The 13,075-nt window shown below is 46.2% G+C and overlaps 1 protein-coding gene and 1 long non-coding RNA gene across 2 annotated transcripts in view; both read right to left on the bottom strand.

Moving 5' to 3' along the window:
- The window catches only part of LOC146403145 (uncharacterized), a 92,421-nt gene that overhangs the window by 52,788 nt on the left and 26,558 nt on the right, over nt 1-13,075 (bottom strand). The window lies entirely within an intron of this gene.
- LOC146403146 (uncharacterized) lies at nt 234-7,958 on the bottom strand. The gene is made up of 3 exons (XR_014803093.1): nt 2,683-7,958; nt 1,572-2,432; nt 234-467 (listed from the first exon to the last, which is right to left on the bottom strand). It is a non-coding gene; the product is annotated as an uncharacterized LOC146403146 (long non-coding RNA).

Below are 13,075 nucleotides of genomic sequence, written 5' to 3'. Positions count from 1 at the left end.
AGATGCGGCTCGGATCCCGCGTTGCTGTGGCTCTGACGTAGGCCAGTGGCTACAGCTCCGATTGGACCCCTAGCCTGGGAACCTCCATATGCCGGGGGAGCGGCTCAAAGAAATAGCAAAAAAAAAAAAAAAAGACAAAAAAAATAATAATAATAATAAAAATAAAAAAATTTTAAAAATTAAAAAAGAAGAAGAAGAAGAAGAAAGCTCGTAGAAACAGAGAGAAGAAAAGTGGTTTCCAGGCACAACATTGTAAATCAACTACAATAAAATAAAGACATAAAGAAAATAAGGGAGTTCCCATTGCAGCTTATCGAATTAAAAACCCGGCTTGTACCCATGAGGATGCGGTTTCCGATCCCTGGCCTCACGCAGTGGGTTAAGGATCCAGCGTTACAATAAGCTGCAGCGTAGGTCACAGAGGCAGCTCGGATCTGGTGATGCTGTGCGATGGCTCAGGCCAGCAGCTGCAGCTCTAATTTGACCCCTAGCCTGGGAACTTCCATATGATGCAGGTGAGGCCCTAATACTTAAAGTTAAAATTAAAATTTTAAAAAATAAATAAATAAAAGCCCTCAACAGAAGTATCCCCATTTTAAAAAAAGAAAGAAAGAAAAGAAAACTTAAAAAGAAGCAGTTTCCCTAGGAGTTCTCTTGTAGCTCAGCGGGTTAAGAATAAAAAAAAAAGGTGGTTTCCAGGGGCTGAGGGATGGAAGAAATAGGGAGAGGCTGATAAAACGGTACAAACTTTCATCTTTAAGATGAATAAGTTTAGAGGACATATCTGAGTGTAACATGGTGATTAGAAGTGATAACACTGTTTTGTTATAATTAAAATATAGGAAATTTTTTAAAACAAATGAATGAATTGCCTAGGTCATTGCCTGGGCTCTCATTGACACTAAAAGTTCCCTTCTCTCTCTGTTGCCACAGCCAGAGACTTTGTCAGACTGGTCAAGCTGGAGAAGGCTTGGATTTTCCTAACGTGAGCTGGTCGGACCCTTCCAGGGCAAGACCAGGCTCCAGCCAACCACCATCCACTTGTTGACCACAAGTGACCACAAGCATGATGCAGTGGGTGGTTATGCTCTGGGGTGACTACAGAAGGTGGACATAGGCTCCCGGTTTTCAGCTGCTGACCCCCTCCTGGGAGAGAGAACATAGAAGAAGATCAAAAATAGCAGCAGCTGCAACAAAGGTGCAAAGGGCTAAATGAAGAGTAGAGAGAGTGGGTGGGACTGGGGTGCTGGAGAGGGAGCGGCACCAACAGCTTGGCTCCCTCTGGAAGGGCTGCATGCTGCCCAGAGCCAGGGCCTTGGAATTCCCAGAATGCACTGTGCTTTCTCACCTCCACTCTCTGGCACATGCAGCTCCATCTACCTGGAACGCCCTTGCCCTCTTGATAGCCACTGAGTTCTGCCCATCCTGCAAGATTCAGCTTCTTTGAGCCCTTTGAGCAGAGATAAGCACATTCCTCCTCTTTTTTTTTCTGCTTACAGCTACACCTGCTGGCATATGGAAGTTCCCAGGCCAGAGGTCATATTGAAGCTGCAGCTGCCGGCCCATACCACAGCGAGGCCAGGGACCGAACCCACATCCTCATGGACACTACGTCGGGTTCTTAACCCGCAGGGCCACAACAGGAATTCCCAAGCACGTCCTCTTGACCTAACCCCTCACTGCTCTGCAAGAAGTCATAATTACCCAAATGCACAGATGCAGGCACAGACCCGATACAGAGGGCTCTGCTAAGCTTGGCGGGGAATACCATGACTGCCCTCAAAGAACTTACCAGACTACTCTAGTCATGGGGGAAAAAAAAGGACTTTTAAGCGGAAAAAAATATTAGGCGGAGCTGTATGAAATTACCATTTTAGCAGGTGAAAATGGCTGTGTATCAGTAATTCCATATGGTACAGGCTAATGATTAACCACGCGAGTCTATCTGTAAGAGCATCATTTTCTGATATGCCCAGAATCTCAGAAAGCTTCAGTGTGCAGAATGCCGTCACCCCCGTGATCTCACTAGCATCGCACACTCTTTCTGTGCTTTAGGCACCTTTCCTGTCCCCATTTTATATGTGAGAAAACTGAAGCACAGAGAGTCAGTGAACCCTCCCAAGGCCAAGCCAGGACTTAGGCCCATGCCGATGCTTATGTGTGTCATTCAAGGTTAACTAACTATTCATGCTGAAGGGCAGGAGAGGGGCATCAAAAACAGACAGCAGTTGGAGTTTCTGCTGTGGTGCAGTGGGTTGGGGATCTGACTGCAGGAGTTCCTGCCGTGGCTCAGTGGTTAAGGAATCTGACTAGGAACCATGAGGTTTAGGGTTCGATCCCTGGACTCGCTCAGTGAGTTAAGGATCCAGTGTTGCTGTGGCTGTGGTGTAGGCCAATGGCTATAGCTCTGATTCGACCCCTAACCAGGGAACCTCCATATGCCTCAGGTGCAGCCCTAGAAGAGACAAAAAGACAAAAAAAAAAAAAAAAAAAAAAAGGAATCTGACTGCAGTACTCAGATTGCTGTGGAGGTATAAGTTTGATCCCCAGCCCCGCACAGTGGGTTAAATGATTCAGCGTTGCTGCAGCTGCAGCTTCAGCCCCTGGCCTGGGAACTTCCATATACTCTGAGTGTAGTCATTTAAAAAAACAAAAAACAAACTATTGTATAACACTGGGAACTATGTCTAGTCACTTAGGTTGGAGCATGATAATGTGAGAAAAAGAATGTATATATGTATGTGTGACTGGGTCACCTGCTGTACAGTAGAAAATTGACAGAACACTGTAAACCAGCTATTAACTAAAAATTAAAATAAAATAATAAATAAAATTTTTTTTTAAACTCAGAAATTATCATAAAATTCAGCATTGCACAAGGATGGGAATTCATCAATCATTCATCCAGGCAATGTTAATAGAGCAGCTACTAGGCATTGAGTGAGGCCATGGGGAAATAGAAGTGAACAAGGAAAGTCACAGGGTTTATATTCTTGGGGGGGGATGACAGCCATGGCATGTAAATAAATTAACATGACTCTCAGAGAGGAATAAGCGCTATGCAGAAAACAAAGCAGGACCATGTGATGGAGAGTAGGGGGTGGGTGAGTGGATGAAACCATGGAGAAGATGGGCAGAGAAGGTGCCCTGGACCTGCACACTGGGCATTGGAAAGGAGGGGGATGAGGAGAGCCTGGAGAAGAGGATTTCAGGCAGACAGAGAGGCATGGGCAAAGACCTTGAGGTTGGAATGTGTTGAGCATGGCCAAGGTCAAAGATGGGATCGGTGTGGCTGGAGGAGCGGAAGGTGGGGAGCAGGGTGGGGTGAGGGCTCTGCTGGCCTGAATCAAGTCAGAGGGTGCTTCCTGGGGAAAGCAACTCTCGCCCAGAATGGGTGGAGGGGGGTGGTGAGTATAGAGAAGCAGCAGACAAAGGTAGCAAGGACTCTACCTTGAACTTGGTCTCTGATTCTCTAAGCTGGATTTGGCTGAGTCAATGCATCAGCCGGGGCAGTGACTGCCACGCTCTTGGGGTTTACTGATGAAGAAACTCTATGGGTTTAGAAGAGAAGAGACATTTCCAGACATACAATCCTTGTCTTCCTCTTCAAACATGACATTGGCTGCTGACACAGGAGGTATAAAATGTGTGGCACTCCACAAAGTGTTGAATCTGGGATCTGGACCAATGGATAAAACCTTCATTGAAAGAAATTTGGGTACAAAAGACAGAGAAACAAACAGGCAGAGCAGCATCAAAAGAAAATGGGCTTATACAGGAGGTAGCGAGAGTCCTGGCCCTGAAGGCATGCAAGCCAAGGCCAGAGGATTTGGAAGCAAGTTGAGGACCAGAAGTTCAAAAAACTTTCATACTGTACAATCTATTGGGACAGAACATGATGGAAGACAGTATTGGAAGACAGTATGAGAAAAAGAATGTGTAGATAGATAGACAGATAGACATAGAGAGATGGATTAAGGAAAACAGGGACACGCTGGCAGGTCATATATATATGACTGGGTCACTATGCTATAGAGCAGAAATTGACACAACACTGTAAATCAACTATACTCTAATAAAAATAAAATTAAAAAAAAGATCACTTTAAGTAGGGTGGCCCTATGTTGAAGTTTGCCCACAGTGGTCCCTGCTATGACAGTGTCCCAATTTAATTGTTAATAGTTCTCTTTTACAACCCAGAAGTGTCCCAGAGTGGGTGATAAACTATACGGATCCCTAAATTTAAAGCCCCATTCACCCGTGGAGTCCGTGGTTGTCTTTCCCACCCTACTGCCTCTCTCCACTCCCCCCAGCTGCAGGACTTGTTTGAACGTCATTTCTACCAGAAGCCCTGCCCTGCGCCCCTAGTCTAGGTGGTGGACAGTTAATTCCATCTGCCTGGCACATCTTCTCCTGTGAAACCAGCCTGCGTTTCCTTCCAGAACCTTCTGTCAGTTCTCAGGGGGTGGGAGGGGTGGGCACATAAATTGGTCTCTGATCATCCTCCTGACCATAGTAATCAGGGTGGGGACTGGGGGAGCCACTTGGAGAGCCTGTGGGGAACAAAGGCCACACAGAGGGGAGCTGAGAGATAAAGCAGCCACTTCCTCCTAAAGCCACAATTAGAACACCTGGATTCAGCCATGCCTGAAACCAACCAAGCCCAATGTGTCGCTAACCTAAGCCAGAAAGTCCCTGTTTTCATTAATCCAGCTGAGTGGGGTTTCTGTCACTTGAAACACCTCTTTGGTGTCCTTAGAATGCCATGCACTTTTTTCCTGTGACATCTCTTGTCACGCTTGCTTGTAGGTCCAGAGGTCACATCTGACTCTCCCACTGAAACAGAAGTCCCATAAGAGCTGAATGTCCACCTAAATCCTCCCAATCCAGTGAGGAGCATGGCCCACTCCCTCCCATCACTGGGGTCTCCACAAAGGTAACCTCCATGAAGAGGTCTCCCCCATCCCCTCATCTAAAATAGTTTCTCCCATGATGCCCAACTCCTGAGCCATGTGGCTTCCCTTCAGAGCATCTCTTCTGTCCCTTTAGAGCATTTCACTATAAATGACATTCTAGTTAGCTTCTTGTCTCACCACAAGAATGTACACTAATGTAACTCACTTAGAGCAGGGACTTTGTGTCTTGGGTTCTCCACTGTGGACACAATGCCTGAAACAGGGCGGCATCCAAACCATAATGACTGAGTAAGTGACTGAGTGACTGAGTGACCGAGTAACTGGGTAACTGAGTGACTGAGTGACTGATTGCCTGACTGAGTAAGTGACTAAGTGACTGAGTGACTGAGTGACTGGGTAACTGAGTGACTGAGTGACTGAGTAACTGGGTAACTGAGTGACTGAGTGACTGACTGCCTGACTGAGTTTTCATTCGAAAAGCACTAGCCTGGGAATCAGATAAGATATCGGCTGCAACAAGCTTAACACAATGCCTTGGTGAGGGTGAAGGTTCAATAATCCTTAGCTGCTCTTTCTACCACCAGGTCCACTGTAGTTATTCTTCCTGTGTGTCAACCCACCTGGCCCTGTGCCAGGCACAGTGAGTGAGACAGCTAACACAGTCAGAGCTACAGCTCAGAGCGTTGCACGTACTCTCTCACGTAAGCTTCACAACAACCCAAGGAAGTAGACGTGATTATCATCCCCAGTTGGGGATGAGAAATTGAGGCCCAGAGAGGTAAATTAATGCATCCAAGGCCACAGAGCTAAGTGGCAGAGCCAGGGTTGGAACTCAGGAAGTCTGGCACCAGCATCCACCACGTAATCACTGATTAAATAGCTCGTATCTGGTAGGTAAGGCTGAGTCTCTGCTCCCAGAGAGTGGGGCCAGATACATGAAACAAAGTGAGGGCCCCACACACAACTATTTAACTCATTAATTACAAACACATTGCACTGGTGGGCAGAGGAGCCACTCTGGGCCACAGAAGCCAAATTTACTCTGTCTCTTTTCCATGATCGGCACATATTTACCTTCATTTAAAAGCTAAGAGGTCATTTCAGCCAGAATTTCAGCTTTTGGTAATTCTGGAGCCACCGATGCGAGCGCAGCCTTACCCAAGACTGTTTTCTTCGAAGGCTGGTGGGGAAGAGGTGGAGCGTAGGGATGTAGGCAGATGGGTGACTGTTAATTATACTCAAGATTTAATGTGAAATAGTTTCTTTTTTAAGTAGTTTTCCGCATATATTCTGCAGATTATTATTGATATTATTTTGTTCATACTTAAAAAATTTTTTTGTTATAGTTGATTTACAATGTTTTGTGAAATACTTTCTAAAGTGTCACAGGGAAAATGGTCCTTTAAACGGAGACCGATGCTCCTTCGTGCTGCCATTTTTCTCCCCTCCATCCGTGAGAAGTGAGCTCGCCCTGCTGTCTCTCTCTCACCCAGCTCTGGGCAGCACACAGGCACATTTCAGAAGAAACAAGAATTCAATCAAAATTACATTTCTCTCGACGTCTCTTGCACCAGTGAAACGGTTCATTCTTATTGGCTCCTGGAGGCTCAGGGGGCCAGGGAGGGTTAATAATAATAATACTATGTATTCATAGACTGCTGTGCAGCAGGGAGCACCTGCAAACATTATCCTGCAGCAGCCCATATTATTAACTGGTAACTGCGCTCTCAGCCCTAAGTCATAGGCTGAAATGAGGCCCCAGAGGCTAGTGAGAATCAAAAGCTACATCTAAAAATGGCTAGATCCAAGGGTTAGTGCTCTGTAAGAACAGCCAGCATTTCCTTGGCTCCCACCATCCACACAGGCCCTTCCTTCTGTCTGACAATCTCAGTGCCTTCACCTCTAAGATGGACTCAACAAGGGGAAAGGGAGTTGGGGATACTTTCTTCTGCTGGCAATAGAATATCTGGCTAACATAAACAAGGGACTGCAACAATCCATTTATTAACTCAATGATGTCAAGGCAGTGTCTCTGCAAGTCTCTTGACCTTTCCCTCATGGTTATAAAATGGCTGCCAAGGCTCCAGCCATCATGCTCACCTTCCAGGTAGGATGCAAGGCAGAGGAGAGTAAAGACAACTCTACCTATCCCTTTTACCAGTAAAGAAAAAGCTTTCTTGGAAGCCCCACCTCACGCCCCAGCAAATGTCCACTTATCTCATTGGCTAAAAGAGGATCCCATTAAAACACCTAGCTATACTCTAGATTGACTAATCGAGGGAGAAAATATTGGCAGTAAGTGCTGGGGTCATCAGCTAGCACAGCAGGGTAGTGGAAAGAGCCCTGATCCAGGAGTCAGATGATCAGGCTCTTCTAGCATCTGGGTCTATGGTCTCAGTTTCCTCACCTGTAAAATGGGAGGCATTGAACCAGATGATCTCTAGCTCTGACACTGACTCAGTTTGTGGCTTCTACAGAAACACTTGGGGCTGACGTAGAAGGAAGCAACAGGCCATAAGTGCTCTACTCTGAAATTGTAGCCCTGAGCACTAGAGGCCCTAGAGCCTAGTCTAAGAGGAAAAGGATTACAGCCATAGAAAAATCAGAGGAACTGGAGGGTCAAGACTCTTGGGTCCCTTTCCTTGTTCAGGCTGCTAACTCCCCAATGGTTTGGGTATGCCCAGTAGAGCATCTTGCAGTCGAAAATCATCTAACCTGAAATAATCACAATAATAATGTTAAATATTGCATGAAACATGTCCATGCACCAGGCGCTATGCTAAGAGCTTCACCTGGAGTTTCCACTGTGGCTCAGCAGATTAAGAACCTGACTAGCATCCTTGAGGGTACAGGTTCTATTCCTGGCCTCGCTCAGGATCCAGTGTTGCTGCGTGCTTCGGTGTAGGTCACAGACACGGCTTGGATCTGGCGTTTTGCTGTGGCTGTGGTGTACACCAGCAGCTGTAGCTCTGATTTGACCCCTAACCTGGGAACTTCCATATGCCATGGGTGTGGCTCTAAAAAAAAAAAAAAAAAAAAAAAAAAAAGACACCCATTCCATAGATGAGGCTCCAAGTCAGGCCCTTGCCCAAATTCACACAGCTACAAAGTGGAGGAGCTAGGGTTCAGATCCAACAAGTCATACCAAGAACCAGGTTCTTTTTTTTTTTTTCTTTTGGCCACACCCACAGCATGCAGAAGTTCCAGAGCCAGGGATCGAACCCATGACACAGTGGTAAGAACACCGGATCTCCACCTCACTGCACCACCAAGGAAACTCCAGGTTCTTATCACAACCTAACATTTATCCTCTACCCACCTGTCATCCTGCTTATCCTCATTCCCATGGCGACCTGTCAGAGGATGTGTTGTCCTCATCTTCTGCAGACGAGAAAAGCGAGCCTCGGAGACATGACCCAATTGAACCAAACTGACCAATTTATAAGTTCTGGAGGGCGACTTGCACCAGAGCCCTGGCCCTGAGCCACGCTCGTGCCACGATGCCTGTGTGGGAGTGTGTCTGGGCAAGAGGCTTTGGGCGGCTCCTTGCCTTTGGGTCTGTCCTGGGGAAGCCCTGCCGGAAAGCCAATAAACACTGACCCCACGTGGTCCGGAATTTACCCATTCCTGCTACTTCTGGAATTTTGCCTTGTTGGTAATAGCCCAGGGAGAGGCATTCTTAGCAGTGTTACTCCCTTGGGGGGTTCCCATGGCATGTGAAAGGTCTGGAGGTTGACAAACCAGGAATTCTGGAAGCCTGACCCTTGGGGCCACCTTTGACAGCCACGCGGTGTGCGGATTCCCCTGCCAAACCTGGTGGCCCCGCCAGCCTCCCCTTACATCCCACAGCAGACCCACACCCCAGCCATACTCAGTTCCCAGGTGGGGGGGCTGGGGGCACTTCTTTTTTTTTTTTTTTTTTTTTGTCTTTTTGTCTCTTTTGTTGTTGTTGTTGCTATTTCTTGGGCCGCTCCCGCGGCATATGGAGGTTCCCAGGCTAGGGGTCGAATCGGAGCTGTAGCCACTGGCCTACGCCAGAGCCACAGCAACGCGGGATCCGAGCCGTGTCTGCAACCTACACCACAGCTCACGGCAACGCCGGATCGTTAACCCACTGAGCAAGGGCAGGGACCGAACCCGCAACCTCATGGTTCCTAGTCGGATTTGTTAACCACTGCGCCGCGACGGGAACTCCCCCTCTGTATAGATTTCTAAGGTATCTCCAAACTGTTCTCCATAGTGGCTGTACCAGTTTACATTCCCACCAACAGTGCAGGAGGGTTCCCTTTTCTCCACACCCCCTCCAGCACTTGTTATTTGTGGATTTATTAATGATGGCCATTCTGACTGGTGTGAGGTGGTATCTCATGGTAGTTTTGATTTGCATTTCTCTTATAACCAGCGATGTTGAGCATTTTTTCATGTGTTTGTTGGCCATCTGTTTATCTTCTTTGGAGAAATGTCTATTCAGGTCTTTTGCCCATTTTTCCATTGATTGATTGGCTTTTTTGCTGTTGGGTTGTATAAGTTGTTTATATATTCTAGAGATTAAACCCTTGTCGGTTGCATCATTTGAAACTATTTTCTCCCATTCTGTAAGTTGTCTTTTTGTTTTCTTTTGGGTTTCCTTTGCTGTGCAAAAGCTTTTCAGTTTGATTAGGTCCCATGGGTTTATTTTTGCTCTAATTTCTATTGCTTTGGGAGACTGACCTGAGAAAATATTCATGATGTTGATGTCAGAGAGTGTTTTGCCTATGTTTTCTTCTAGGCGTTTGATGGTGTCCTGTCGTATATTTAAGTCTTTCAGCCATTTGGAGTTTATTTTTGTGCATGGTGTGAGGGTGTGTTCTAGTTTCATTGCTTTGCATGCAGCTGTCCAGGTTTCCCAGCAATGCTTGCTGAATAGACTTTCTTTTTCCCATTTTATGTTCTTGCCTCCCTTGTCAAAGATTAATTGACCATAGGTGTCAGGGTTTATTTCCGGATTCTCTATTCTGTTCCATTGGTCTGTCTGTCTGTTTTGATACCAGTACCACACTGTTTTGATGGCTGTGGCTTTGTAGTATTTCTTGAAGTCTGGGAGAGTTATGCCTCCTGCTTGGTTTTTGTTTCTCAGGATTGCTTTGGCGATTCTGGGTCTTTTGTGGTTCCATATAAATGTTTGGATTGTTTGTTCTAGTTCTGTGAAAAATGTCATGGGTAATTTGATAGGGATTGCATTGAATCTGTAGATTGCTTTGGGTAGTATGGCCGTTTTTACAATATTGATTTTCCCAATCCAGGAACATGGAATATCTTTCCATTTCTTTACATCTTCTTTGATTTCTTTGATTAAAGTTTTATAGTTCTCGGCATACAGGTCCTTTACCTCCTTGGTCAGGTGTATTCCGAGGTATTTGATTTTGGGAGGTGCAATTTTAAAAGGTATTATATTTTTGTATTCCTTTTCTAATATTTCATTGCTGGTATACAGAAATGCAACTGACTTCTGAATGTTAATCTTATATCCTGCTACTTTGCTGAACCATTGCAGGATTCTTATGAATCGGTGCTCTCAATACCCCCATTCTGCCTACAGTACTGGTTCTCAAACTCACCTGTACCTTGGAATCTCTTGGTCAATCTTTTTAAAATACTGATGCCCAGATCTCCATCCCAGAGATTCTGATGTTAATTAGTCCAAGGTGAGGATTGAGCCAGGCAATTATTTAAACCTCCTAAGCTAACATTTGCAAAGCAGACAAGTGGTTCTCCACCATTAAGGAGTATCAGAATCATCCCCGGGGTTTCTGATGGAGCTGGTCTAGAGTAGAGCCCCAGGGTTTCCATTTCTAAAAGGTCTCAGGGGATGCCACGGATCGAACCTGCATCCTCATGCATACTAGTCAGATTCATTAACCACTGAGCCATGACGGGAACTTCCATAGACTAGTGCTTTATAAAACTTGAGTGTGCAGGGAGTTCCTGTCATGGCTCAGTGTTAGCGAATCCGACTAGGAACCATGAGGTTGCAGGTTAGATCCCTGCCCTTGCTCAGTGGGTTAAGGATCCGGCGTTGCCGTGAGCTGTGGTGTAGGTTGCAGATGCGGCTCGGATCCCGCATTGCTGTGGCTCTGGCGTAGGCCTGCGGCTACAGCTCCAATTGGACCCCTACCCTGGGAACCTCCATGTGCCACGGGTGTGGCCCTAGAAAAGGCAAAAAGACAAAAAAACAAAAAAAAAAAAAAACAAAAAAAAACTTGAGTGTGCATTCTTCACTCAGAGAATCTTGTTAAAATGTAAATGCAGATCCAGTAGATCCAGAATGGGGCCCAGGAGTCTGCATTTCCAACAAGATTCCAGGTGACACTTGCAGCCTGAACTGCATTGCAGGGTCTACAATAGGAATCAGAAAACTAGGGCCTGTCGGACAAACCCAGCCCACTGCCTGTTCTTTTTTTTTTTTTTTTTTTTTTTTTGCCTTTTTGCTATTTTTGGGGGCCACTCCCGTGGCATATGGAGGTTCCCAGGCTAGGGGTCGAATCGGAGCTGTAGCCACTGGCCTACGCCAGAGCCACAGCAACGCGGGATCCGAGCCGTGCCTGCAACTTACACCACAGCTCACGGCAACGCCGGATCGTTAACCCACTGAGCAGGGGCAGGGATCGAACCCGCAACCTCATGGTTCCTAGTCGGATTCGTTAACCGCTGCGCCACGACGGGAACTCCCTGCCTGTTCTTGTAAATCGAGTTTTATTAGAACACCACTGCATTCATTTATTCACACATTGGCTATGGCGGTTTTTGCGACAGCGGCAGAGTTGGGTGAATGCAATAGATCACATGGCCTGCAAAGCCAAAAATACTTACTATCTAATCCTTTACCGGAAAAGTTTGTGGACTCCTGATCTAGAATTATCAGGGGTTCTCAAACTCGGCTGAACATTGGAATCAGCCGTGGAGTCTTTAGAGTCTTCCAATCCTACTCCTAGAGATTCTAACGTCACAGGCACGGGGTTCAGTCTGGGCCTCCGGATTTTTACAAACTTCGAAAGTGCGTCTACCGTGGCTTTGAGAATCAAAGTTCTCTTGGACATCCTCCCAGCCCTGCAGCTGTACTGGTCCTTACATCCCAACATCCTTCACGTTCGTTGGACTCTGTTTCCAGAAGAACAAGATTTCTGCTTTTATCAGCTGCTTTAGTTCAACAAGACAGCCAGCTGGGTCCTGAGCTGTGCTCCTCCCCAGGGGAGAATTTTGGAGGCATTTCTGCTCCTTTGGATGTGTCAGGTTTTGCAGGCTCATTTGCAATAAATAAATGGACATGCCCACCCCTTCCCAGCTAAACCTCATTAAATTTGCCACCAAAAAAAAAAAAAAAAAAAAAAAGAGGTCCATCCTGCCCCCATGCCACTGAGAGTCACCACTGTCTGGTCTGAGTCACGGTATGAAGCCACACACCAGATGCACTCCTGAAAACATGTGAATTGTCCTTCCCGGAAATAAAAAGAGAGAATTACTAGTAATATCAAGTGTGTTTTCAGGCCTTCATTTCCAAATGTGGTGTATATAGACCTTGGCAACAGGCTCCAATTAAAGTCCCTAGGGGTCCCCTGGTTAAAAAACTTGCATAGGCTTTTGGAAAATCCTAGCTTTAGAAGGAGAAAAAATTTTTTAAACTCAATTAGGCACTGTTGACAAGCCAAAAAATAAAAACAGTCCTGCTATGTCATAATACATTTGCTCCAAGCTATAAAATATACAATACCAAGAGTGAACCTCAATGTTTACTACGGACTTTGGGTGACTAGGATGTATCAATTTAGGCCCATCAATTGTCACAAATTTTAGTGGGGAGATGTTGATAATGTGGGGGGAGTGTTCATGGGTGGGGGCAGGGGGTAAATGGGAGACCTCTGTTCCTTTCCTTGGCTGGGATCCTAAAACTGCTCTGATAAGTAAATAAACAGTTCTGCCACTTCTCAACACGCTCTTGAGCTTGGGGGCTTTGAGAGGTTGTGGGTGGGTATGTATGACTTTGCTCTGGAACTCCTTTTCCCCTTATTCTTGAATCACCGCTACCTTCTAGAGGATGTTTCCACTCCACCCAACCATCAGAATGGCCAGCTTCCTCAGCCTCAATGCTCCTGGCAGGAGGAAGCCCTAATGGGGAGGAGGAT

The sequence above is a fragment of the Sus scrofa genome, chromosome 5, assembly GCF_054392235.1.
Source record: "Sus scrofa isolate SSC_HxYL_T2T_F1_AM1 chromosome 5, Sscrofa_HxYL_maternal_Yorkshire_Landrace_v2.0, whole genome shotgun sequence".
In the NCBI taxonomy this organism is placed as follows: domain Eukaryota; kingdom Metazoa; phylum Chordata; class Mammalia; order Artiodactyla; family Suidae; genus Sus; species Sus scrofa.
The sequence above is the reverse complement of the archived record's forward strand: the minus strand, read 5'-3'. Positions and strand labels throughout refer to the sequence as shown.